At 36.2% G+C, this 12504-nt stretch overlaps 1 pseudogene; it reads left to right on the forward strand.

The window, feature by feature from the left end:
* Positions 1-251: 251 nt before the first annotated feature.
* Positions 252-5698, forward strand: LOC118847352 (annotated as a pseudogene).
* The last annotated feature ends 6806 nt before the right edge of the window (positions 5699-12504 follow it).

Here is a 12504-nt window from a genome sequence, read left to right on the forward strand (position 1 = left end):
CCAAGTACAGAGTCACCACCTCCCATCCATGCATCAAATATGATTTATTAAATAAACTGAAAGGATTTTCTTTCTTAATAGATGTTCCTCACATCTGTATATTATATGCCTCAATCTCCTAGGACTAAAGGACTTTAATATTAGTGAATACACAATTTATTAGCAATGACTGTAATAAAAATAGTAAGCATTTATGATATTTTTTTCTGAAAGAAGAATAACAGTCAAAATCACCTCAGACCCTAACTACAATGGCAGATGACTTCACTGCCAAGAGTACTGCCCTGTGCTAATTACTTCATTCATGAATTAAACAAACTTTTTGTTCAAATCTTCATAAGAAGATTAAAATAATGGCACCCAAAAAGAAGGCTTAATCAACTGCTTTTTCTCTGTATTCTCCAGCTTTTCTCCATCTGTGATAAGAAACCTGTTTCTTCAGCTTCTCTTAATCTTCCTCTTTAAATAAGCAATGTTTCTGAAATAATATTTAAAACAGATTTTTTACAACTTTCCATTTGACTCTTAAAGCTATTACAACTATAATCTCTGTAAGAGAAGCTTTTGTGTAAACATGTTCATGGGTATATATGGAACCAATATAAATATAATAAATACAAATAAGTTCAAAATAAAAAAAAACATTGCAGGGTAGTTTGTGAGGGAGGACACTAGAAGTTTGAAAAATACGTGTTCCTGTAGATAGCAGTACTTGAGCTGTGGGTTGGAGGAAGACTGGCCAAGGTAAGGAAGGAATGGATTCCTGATAGAGGGATGGTTCAATGAAAAGGCACAGAGATAGGGGATGGACCATCATAAGTGAGGAAATGAAAGAATGGCAACTTGACCCCACTGCAAAGTACAAGACTGAAAGTAATGTACTGTGAATAGAAAGACTAATTTGGAAGTTATGAAGAAATTTAAAATATAGAGATGTTTATATTTTAACTTAAGAATAAGAGGTAGTCATTGGAGGGTACCAATAGATTCATGGAACAAATGTTCAGATCTATACTTAAGGAAAATCTCTGACAACGATGGACTAAGGTAGAGAGTCTTAGGGCTGGGAAAACAATTAGGAGGATGTTGCAGTTATCTATGTGAATGGTGATTAAGACCTGAAGTAAAATGTTGTTAGAGTGAAGGTATGTGAGTAGAGAAAAAGGTTCATATATAAAAAATGTTGTGAAACAGTAAGCAACAAGATTCGGTAAATTGTTGGACATGCAGGGAATAAGATATTGAAGAATCCAGGAAAGCACCAGTTTCCAAACTTGGGCACTGGAAGAATAGTGGTACCTCCAACGTAAATAGGGAAGTTTTTATTAGTGATGAATTTTGGTGGAAAGATAACTTCTTCTTGGACTTGTTGAGTTTAAGATACATTAGGCATTCAATTTCAACTGTACAATAAGCAATTTGTGTTAAAGCTCAGGAGACAGACAGAAGCTTGAAAATTAGATTTGTAAAAAAAAAAAATCCAAGAATAGGAAAAGCACATAGATGATATATGAAATGAAGGATGTGGTAAGTCCTAGAGATAAAAATATAATTTTGTGTCATATATTAAGGAATTTTTGCAGAAAAAAGAGAATATTTGTATACCTCCTACAACTTAGCACTGTGCTACTATAAACAGGGATCTAACAAGTAAATGAAACATGCATATGAGAAGACAAAAAGGTGGCAGGCCTATCTGTCAACAAAAAAAAGACATTTAGTGTCACTTGAAATTATACTTCTTAGAATTTATGCTTTCAGGATTATTTGAGACATGTCTGATGAATCTTAGAACTTCATCAGGGGAGTGTAGGTAATTCAAGGAAACTGAGAACCTTCTGAAACTTTAAGATTCACTTCCCCAAAATTATTCAGTACTTTTGTTTTTGATTGAGTACATATTCATTTGCAAACGGGAGATTTTAAATACTTGCAATCTATCATTTTTTTCACAGAAGAAACATATTAGGGCACCACTGAACATATAAAATTTTGCAGATCTCAGAAAGAGAACTCTTTTTCACTGTGGAGGGATTCTTATATTCTTTCCCGTTCTGCCTATGTTTCTACTCTCCTAGACTTTTCTGCCCTAACTTTCCTGCCTTATTACCTTAGAATCTCCCTGAGTACCTGGGTTATTCTCATCCCAGAACATCTTCTACCATGAAGGATCCCTTTTCCTATTGGTGAATTCCTTCCAAAAAAAATAATTTTCAGGACAGGTGTAGGTCAATCATTCTTCATTCCTCTCCCCGATATCCTTCTGATCATCCTTGGATACTTTCTCCTCTTCTGCTTTTCAGATCCTTTGGTATATTCTCTCATTAGAAAATAAAATCCTTGAAATAAGGAATTGTCTTTGTATTCCTGGTGCTTAACAAAATGTCTGGAACACAGTAAATATTTAATAAATGTTTGTTGCCTGCCTTTGGCCTGTGTTATTATGTGAAGCAGGTTTTTATTCAATATTTAGCAAATATGTGATACTTTGACATATTAATTATATTTACTTATAATCCAGGACTTGCACATAAATGATGAATCAATGAATAAAGGATTTATTAAGTGCTTACTATGTACAAACCATCATGCTAATTGCTAGGAATACAAATAGAAAGTAAGAAAGATAGTCCATGCTCCCATGAAGCTCATATTCTAAGGAAGAGATATCCCATATGGAAGATTTCAGCTACAAGTCAGATGAAAAGGCCCAACAGTCCTTAGGGTGTTGCAGCAAAGCAAATGGAATGCTTCTGCTTCAATAATATGTTCAATAAAAAATCATATCCTATAACTACTTTAAGCACTTTCTATATTTTATTCCAGTCACATTGGTTGTTCTTAGTAAGATATTTATGTGGTCAGTTCAACAAAGGTTGTTCCTTTTTTATTTTTAGTTAGCCAATTATTTTTCTTATCCATTTTGTACAATTAAGTTATTGGTAATGTGCATTATTTATTTTCATGAACTTTAATTGCCCGTCACAACTAACCATTGTGCAAAATTTTAATAAATATGCATTCAAATTCTGTGTGCTCCCAAGCAAAAAGATGCATGGCCTCCAACCCGTTCCATAGTTGGCATTTCCATTGAGAAATTCAGTAAAGTAGCTTTTGGGGGTATGGGAGGGGAGAGGGATTAAAGTTCCATCTTCTTTGGAATTTAAGTTAAATTTAGTTTTTTTCAGCTACATGATCTCTATCATAAAACAGTAAATTCATTCTTAATTTTCTAAAAAAAATTAGAGCATCTATTTGACTGTTTCTTTTTACTCTTTTCTATGAAATTTGATGTAAACAATTATTTACCATCTTGTAATCAAGGCACAGAATAAAATGTAAGTAGTCTTCTTTGCAGAACCAAAGTGAAAAGTCAGAATTTCACGCAATTGATGCTTGCATTCATGAAACTGTTACAGCTGTAGGAATAGAGGCCTCCTACTGCAAGAGTAATTGGTAGTAATTTGTAAGTAAACTCTGAAATGGATTCCATACTCATGTAGATTTGGAAAATGACACCAAATAATACTGTTAGCGTAAATATTGTTAAATGTAAATATATTACATATATTACATACATATTGTTATACGTAAAATGTTTCTCACTTATGTTGGACATCTGCCAAAATCCATTCATTGTCATATACAACCTGAAAGAATAAGAGAGAGAGATAGTATTAAGCACTGGAAATAGTTTTTAAAAAGAGGACAAAAAGAAGGTCAATTATTAAATGGTCAGTGATTCTAGTAGAAAGAAAAAATGTTAAATATTTTTTAAAATGTTATTTAGTACCTTTTTGAGTTGTCTTATGTAAGATAAGAATGCAATAAAAGCCTTTTGGGGAGAAATATATCTTTTGCAGGGGCAAGTAAATATTTTATGAAAATTTACTCCATTTTGTTATAGTTTGCTTTATTTTGGAGGAGGGTTGGGGTCATGTACATGATAATTAAAAATAATTGGAAAACATCTCAATACCAGTCTTTCTGCTCAATCATTGTGATTTAGTAATTGTTTGGAATTGTTGATGAGTATTTAAAATAAATCTGACCAATGCTTCCTCATGAGTGTAATATGTGGACCTAGCCCCAGGTACTTTGAGCTACAGAAGTCTACTTTCTCATTGTTTAACCTTTCTTTTTATAAGTGTCTGAGGTGATAATTATATGATACACATGTACAAACGACACTCCATCCTATAATTATGATTCACCTTGATGTACAGTTATGAAAATGTAATCCTGGAAACTAACCTCATGTTTGAACAACCCGGCTAGCAGCTTCTGTGGGGGTATAAGATCCACCCACAGCCAGCACCCAGAAAGCTGCCAACAGCACAGGTTCTTTCAATCTGCTTAAGCAAGAGAAGCAAGGTGAAGGGGTTGACGAGCTTACTTTTAATTCAGCATTCAAATATCATTCAGTTAGCTCAGGGGAAAAAGCCAGCATCCTGAACTTCAAAACAAAATGCAAACAAATTAAAAACATCAACAGACTTTGTCTGATTCAAGTCCCAACACATAGTTACCAGAGTTCAACAAAGTTTCAACATCCAGGTTTACAAGCTGGAGGGCTCCTTAGCTACAGCTGCCCAGAATCTCCTAATCAACACCATCTCCAGAGCCCCAAACAAATGGCTCTGTCCTCCCTTCTTATAGGGCTTCAGACATCAAACTTCATCTGAATCACCAGAGCTCAGGCTCTGGTGATTGGTTCTTGAGTTGGTCCCTCCCCTTAGGACCGTGGGAGGTTCACATCCACATGGATTACATTAACACCTAATGGGGTTTGAGCCCGGGGCTTACTACCTAGTAAAGCTCACTGAGATAAATTGAGTCACTCAAAGAAAACAAAGGCCATTCTGGTTATACCTCACCTACGTGGCAATAAGTGATTCTAACTTGAATGAAAGTAATATAAGAAGAAATAACTAATTACAAGGGACCATTGTCAGAATGAGGCAGATTGAGTGCAGGTTTGTTAAACTAATCTTCAAAGATATTTTGTTCTCTGATGCTAGTGCATAAAGCTCTGAACTTCACTTGTAAAATGAACAAAAACCTAGAAGGATGCATGTTAATAAAAATATTTTATTCTGAAAGAAAAATTTTAATCATATTAGTTTCTTATGTTGAATCCTTTGATAATGCCAAGGGGCAGCTAAGTGGCTTAGTGGACTGAACACTGGACCTGGGGTCTGGAAGACCTGAATTCAAATTTAGCCTGAGATACTTATTACTTTTTGATGGGCATAATAATAGCACCTACCTCACAAGGTCGTGAGGATCAAATGGGATAATACCAAATAAAGCACTTAGTCCTGGGCAGCGATCTGCTCACTCTGCCCACAACTCCGCATAATCCCAGGTAAGCCGCCCCACCTCCTCTCCCAGGACCCAAGCCGCAGCGTGAGCTCTTCTACTCCTTCAAGTTACTTGTGGGAAAGGAACTTGGGAAGGTCTTGGAACTCAAGAATGGTTTGAGCGTTTGTGGCAACCTGCACTCTGCGAGTATCTCAACATCAAACTAACAGATATCAGTGTTACAGGTCCAGAAAAATGTCTTCACGTGCTCTCTATGAAGAACTGCTTTATCTAGGGCTCTGTAGTCGGATATTAGCAGCTGCCAGCTGATGAAGTTGACATCCAGTTACTACAGGAAACAGCATGGAAGGAGGCTATGTAGCAGAAACAGTAGTGACTGTCAGGACTTCCTGTGTGACATTTACACCATTTACGCCTCCGCAGTCCAGAGCTCAGGGTCCTTTTTTTAAAGCGAGGGTTGTTTTTTGTTTGTTTGTTTTGTTTTGTTGTTGTTTTGTTTTATTTTGGAGAGACGGGGAATAACAGAATGGCTGCTAAAAGTGATAGTTCAGAGGAGCAGTTATTCCCTGTAGTGACAGAAAGGATAGGCAGGCGCGGGCGGTGGGGGTGGGAGGAGGGTGTTGAGGAGGAAGTGTTGCACAAAGCATTCGTCTTGTCTTCTTCCCAAACTCCTCATTTTTTTTTCTCCTTGCTGGAAAGGTGAAAAGTGGGAAGCGGGTGGAGGGTAATGAGAATGTCTCCCCGGAATGCAGATGTAACTCAAAATGCAGAATAAAAAGAACCTGTCCTGCATTGGGAATAAAGTTTGAGCCTTGGAGGGAGGGAAAAAAGCACTTGGCCTTGTGCCTGGCACATAATGGAATCTATATAAAGGCTTATTCACTTCCCTTCTCCCTTCCCGAGGACTTTGATGATAAGAACACCCTACCCCACCCCTGTCCCCACACACCTCAGGACTTCAACCTGCAGGAGCAGTTGCCAGGCTGCATCTTCATAGTAGCCGATTCCCAAAGTTATGACTCTGGGCACTGAGAAGGAAGCTGAGGGTAGATGGCAATCAATATAGTTGTGATAGTGTTTTGATTTGCCTGGGTCACGCTGCTTCCTGTTTCTCCACTATTTTGGCTAGGCTGACCTTAGGGATGGCTGAACTATTTGTCATTGAAGATGATGTCTGTGAGGGCTGTTCAGTAACCGGAGAAGGTGATGTGGAGGGCGCGGCTACAGCCGGGGCTTCTGTGTTCATCATGTTGCTGGCAGTTGGTTACTTGTATTTGGTGGAAATGAAGAAAGTGGCCCCTCCTGCTGAGGAAAAGGGGCTCCTTTTCCTCAACAATTTTCTCTTCAGTGATGGCTTCAGTGTCGGGCTGGAAGCAGGCTGGTGGTTAGGCAGGACATTGCTATTCCCAAGGTTATTAGGTTCAAGGTTTGAGGTGAGACGGTGGTCAAGGTAGTTGTAATTAAAATGACCAGAATTTTTAGTATTCAGAAAATGATTTCAGAAATTCTTCAACCTGTGAAAAATTCTTTCATAGAAACTAAGAAGTTGAAGATTTCCTTCAGTATAAATATTACCGATACATAAAGTATTTCAGAGAATTGTCTTCTCTTCTTTTTTTCCCAATTAATACCATTTTACTTTTTTTTTGAATTACATAGAAAAATAGTTTTCAACATTCGCTTTTATAGGATTTTGAGTGCCAATTTTTTTTTTTCTCTCTCTCCCTTCTCCCCTCCCCAAGACATCAAGCAATCTCATTTAGTCTATACATGTATGATCCTATTAAACATATTTCTACATGAGTTATTTGGGAAAGAAAAATCAGAACAAAAGGGAAAAACCACAAGAAAAAAAGAGAGGAATAAAATAATATGCTTCAATCTACATTCAGCCTCCATAGTTCATTCTCTGCATGAGGATAGTATTTTCCACCATGTGTCTTTTGGAATTGTCTTAGATCATTGTATTGCTAAGAAGAGCTAAGTCTATTAAAGTTGATCATTGCAGTGTTGCTGTTACTACGTACAATGTTCCGCAGGTCCTGCTCACTTCACTCAGCATCAGTTCATGTAAGTTTTTCCAGGTTTTTCTGAAGTCTGCCAGCTGATCTTTTCTTATAGAAGAAGAGTATTCCATTATATTCACATACCAAAACTTCCTCAGCCATTCTCCAATTGATGGACATCCCTGCAATTTCCAATATTTTGCTACCAAAAAAGAGCTACTATAAATATTTTTGTACCCATTGGTCCTTTTCCCTTTTTTATGATCTCTTTGTGATACATATATAGAAGTGGTATTGCTGGGTCAAAGAGTATGCACAATTTTGTATCCTTTTGGGCACACTTCCAAATTGCTCTCCAGAATGGTTGGATCAGTTCACAACTCCAGCAACAATGCAATTAGTGTTCCAATTTCCCCATATCTTCTCTAACATTCATCATTTTCCTATTTTGTCATACTAGCCAATCTGATAAGCATGATGTGGTACCTCAGAGTTGTTTAATTTGCATTTCTCTAATCAATAGTGATTTAAAGCATTTTATATGATTATAGATAACATTAATTTCTTCATTTGAAAATTGCCTGTTCATCACCTCTTGTTATCTTTTGTTCTTGCAGATGATGATATTTGATCATTAATATAGCTATTTCTTGATTATCTTTGACAATGAGGGAAGGGAATGGGAAAATAATTAATATCACTAGTAATCTTAATGTCCTATTTGAGATAATGGTCTGGCCCTTCCCCAAAATTGTGTTTGCTTGTTTACCAGACCTGTATACAAAGATCAAAATTGTTGTTCTCTTTACTGAGAATCTGAGCACTAAAAATATCATAAAATAAGAAATCCAAGAGAGAAATAAAGGATTGGAATTACCTAATTCCCTCAGAGCCCCCCCAAAAAGTCACCACAGGTATTCATGTGCAGAAAAGATAATTAATAGCTATGGATTTCAAGTAACAAGATATCTTCTGTGATCCATTCTTACATTGAATCTATGATTATGCCAATTAAAACTATAAACTTGCAATTATCCTCTTTGTTTTCATAGTGGGTTTTGATTTTCTCCTTAGCTGCCAAAAGTATCTTAATGAAATTGAAATTTTTTAGAGACTGATGATCACCAAAGAAACAAAATATAGATATAGTCACTGACTATTCTTGACCCAATGTCAGTAATATTAACACGAAAGCTTCCTGCCATACTATTTTCCAGTTTTCACAGCAGTTTTTGTCAAATAGTGAGTTCTTATTCCAGTAACTGGAGACTTTGGTTTTATCAGACAGATTACTATGGTCATTTAGTATTGTATCTTGTGTACCTCAGCTATTCCACTGATCCACCACTCAATTTCTTCGTCAGTAACAAGTAGTTGTGATGATTGATGCTTTATAATAAAATTTAAGACCTGATATGGGTACACCACCTTCCCTTGCATTTATTTTTGTTAATCCCATTGATATTCTGGATCTTTTGTTCTTCAGGATGGATTTTGTTTTTATTTTTTCTACATCTATAATTTTTTTGGTAGTTTGGTTGTTATGGCACTGAAAGTAAATTAATTTAGGCAGAATTGTCATTTTTATTACATTAGCTCAGCCTACCCATGAGCAGTCAATGTTTTTCTTTCCAATTATTTAGATCTCACTTTGTATGAAAAGTATTTTGTAATTGTGTTCATATAGTTCTTGGGTTCATTTTGGCAGGTGGACTCCCAAACATTTTATAAATTTTATAATGTTTTACAGTAACTTTAAATGGAATTTCTCTTTACATCTCTTGCTGTTAGGCTTTATTAGTAATATATAGAAATGCTGATAATTAATGTGGGGTACTATATTTATCTTGAAATTAAAAGCAAAGAGTGGTTGTTTAGGGTTTATATCTTCAACTGCAAAAGAAATTATATATCGCAAGCCACCTAAATATTAATATTCACCAGTTTCGTTCTTTTCTTTACTCAACTATAAGCTGCTTATTCTCCTCTCCCCAAATCCTGAGAAAAAACTTTATCTACATGATGCTTAAACTACAGGTTGAATAGTTAATAACTTGGCCTATTGTTACACACAATGAGTTGCTTTGAAAACATATGACTAAATAAAATGGATTTTGTTTACTTTACAAACCAATATTAATGTTCTCATTGTGAAAGTAAATTGATCTGTTCCTTTGTCTAAACAAGGCTAAAAATAATTATTTTCACAAATTAACCAGTTCTTTTTTCTTTGTTTTATATTTTTGGCTAATATTGAGAGAATACAAGGATTGGGAGTAAACATACTATTTCCTCATTTACTAAAATATACCAAGTAAGTGCTAACAGAATACAATGAACAGTAACATGAAAAAAGAAATTAACAAAGAAGCCAGGATCACAATATATGTTGTTTCATGGTTTGCCATTGTAGTGTAATTCATGACTTAAAATAGATTGATTATCAGGAAACAGAGTCAGTACATTATTGGGACTATTCCAAAAGCTTATCTAGGTATTTATACCTCACCAGTGGTTGTGCTTTGTTGGTATGGTATATTCAAGATGCTTGGATCATCTTCATGAAACCATTAGGCATTTCAATAGGACTACAAAGTCCTTCATAAGAAAAAAAACACATGAAATTAAGTAAATATAAAATAACACAGAGAGAGTAGATCTAAACTAATATAAATATTTATTGCCAAGATTATGAAAATTGAATATCTGTTGAATTAGCACATTAGTATATATACCTGGGATTAACAGTCTAGTTGGGCAATGAGTTGGTCCTAGGGTTAAATATAACAAAGAGGCAGGATTACATTTGGGAAATTTTGTAGTGCTTTCAATGATTCCATACTCTTTCCTATTTTTTTAACAGTAATGTTCACTCATGGGAGTTATATGATTGTTTATCTTGGAAAATCTTAATCTCTGAAGAATAAGACTTGCATGTATCCCAAAGGATGATGTCATGGAGTGGATCCAAATAAATGACAGCATATTTCCAGTGATGCCTCTCCATGCAAAAAAATAATTATAGCTGTTGTCATGGGGAAAATGGATCCTAGAAAAAGGAGGTGCTGTACCAGATCTCAAACTGCCTTACTGTTATGAGCTTCCAAAGCCTTGTAACTATGCTCGGGGTTCCCCCCAAGCCCCAGGCCTCTGCCTAAGCAAAGGACCTGATCTTGCGGACAATGTACGGGGCCAGAGCCGAAAGATGGTGAAGGACTCTTTTTATTATTTCAGCAAGCAGCACATTTATAGCTTTAGTGATGCAGGTACATTCTTTGGTTAAGTGGGTGAAGGACAGGTGAAAACTCAATACACCTGGGTCCTAGGACTGCCCTGACTCCGCCTACTCTCCTCCCCTTCTCTTCCCGCGCTACCCGAAGCTCCCTGTGGCAGGCAGTAACCGGAAAATAACCAGAAGTTCCACATGCTCTGCCAGAGAGCCGGAAGTTCCACGTGGTCAGGCAGCCGGAAGTTCCACGTGGTCAGGCAGGTCCGGGCTCGGGCAAAGACCTGGAATTGCCAGGGAGGCAACAAAGGCGATACCCCTCCCCTGGCTCCACCCACATCCCAAAGCCCTGAGTTTATCTCAGCAGGCCCCTGGGCCTGGAGGTCTGAGGAGAGCAGGGCTCAGCTCTAACTCGGCCCATAACACCTTACCAAACAGATCTCAAGTAGTTTTATAAAGCAGCAATTATCAAAATAATCTGGTAGTGGCTAAGAAATAGGATGGTGCATCAATGAAATAGATTAGGTAAACAATACAAAATAATAAACAATTATAACAATATAATATATGATAAACCCAAATATCCAAGCTTTTGGGACAAAACCTCATTATTTGAAAAAAAAGCTGGGAAAACTGAAAACAGTATGGCATATATTAGCTATAGATCAACATCTTGCACCATACACCAAGATAAGGTCAAAATGAGTACATGATTTATACATAAAAATTGATCACTTAAGCAAGAGAAGCATGGGATAGTTTGCCTGCAAGATAAATGGAGAGGAGAAGAAATAATAAAAAAAAAAAAACAAGATACAGAGGTCATTGCTAAATATAAAATAGATAATTTTGATTATACAAATTAACAAACAGTTTTTGCACAAATAAATTCAATGCAATCAAAATTAGAAGGAAAACAGAAAACTTTTGGGAGCGGATGTTGTAGCAAGCATCTCTAATAAAGACCTCATTTCTTAAATAAATAGAGAACTGAATCAAATTTGTAAGAATGCAAATTATTCCCCAATTTATAAACAGTCAAAGGATGAGGACAGGAAGTTTTCAGATAAAGAAACCAAAGCTATCTGTAGCCATATGAAAAAAAAAATTCTATTTTACTGTTGAATAAAGAAATGCAAATTGAAACAACACTGAGGTACCACATGTTTAAGAAATTATATTTTACTAGACTAGCTAATTTGATAAAGAAAGAAGATGTCAAATGTTTGAGGGGATGTGGGAAAACTGGGACACTAATGCAGAGTTGGTGGAGTTTTGAGCTAATCCAACCATTCTGAAGAGTAACTTGGAACTATGCCTGAAGGGTTATAAAACTGGCTTTGCCTCAGAAATACCACTTTGAGGTATATATCCCAAAGGTAGAGAAAAAAGGTGGGGGAGGGGAGTGGAGTCAAGATGGCAGACTAAAAGCAGGGACTTGCTTGATCTCTCCACCAAACCCCTCCAAATACCTGTAACAAATAACTGAGCCAAATATATAGGAATACAAGCCATTCCCCAATTGAGAAATGGTCAAAGGATATGAACAGGCAGTTTTCAGAGGAAGAAATTAAAGCTATCTATAGGCATATGAAAAAATGCTCTGGATCACTACTGATTAGAGAAATGCAAATCAAAACAACTCTTAGATACCACATCTCTCCTGTCAGATTGGCTAAAATAACAAAACAAAAGGATAACAAATGCTGGAGAGGATGTGGGAAAATTGGAACATTGCTACATTGCTGGTGGAGTTGTGAGCTGATCCAGCCATTTTGGAGAGCAATTTGGAACTATGCCCAAAGGGCTGTAGATATGTTCATACCCTTTGACCCAGCAATACCACTTCTAGGGTTGTATCCCAAAGAAATCACACAAGTGGGAAAAGGACCCATATGTACAAGGATATTTATAGCAGCTCTTTTTGTGATAGCCAAGAAATGGAAA

This window comes from Trichosurus vulpecula, chromosome 4, assembly GCF_011100635.1.
Source record: "Trichosurus vulpecula isolate mTriVul1 chromosome 4, mTriVul1.pri, whole genome shotgun sequence".
NCBI lineage: Eukaryota > Metazoa > Chordata > Mammalia > Diprotodontia > Phalangeridae > Trichosurus > Trichosurus vulpecula.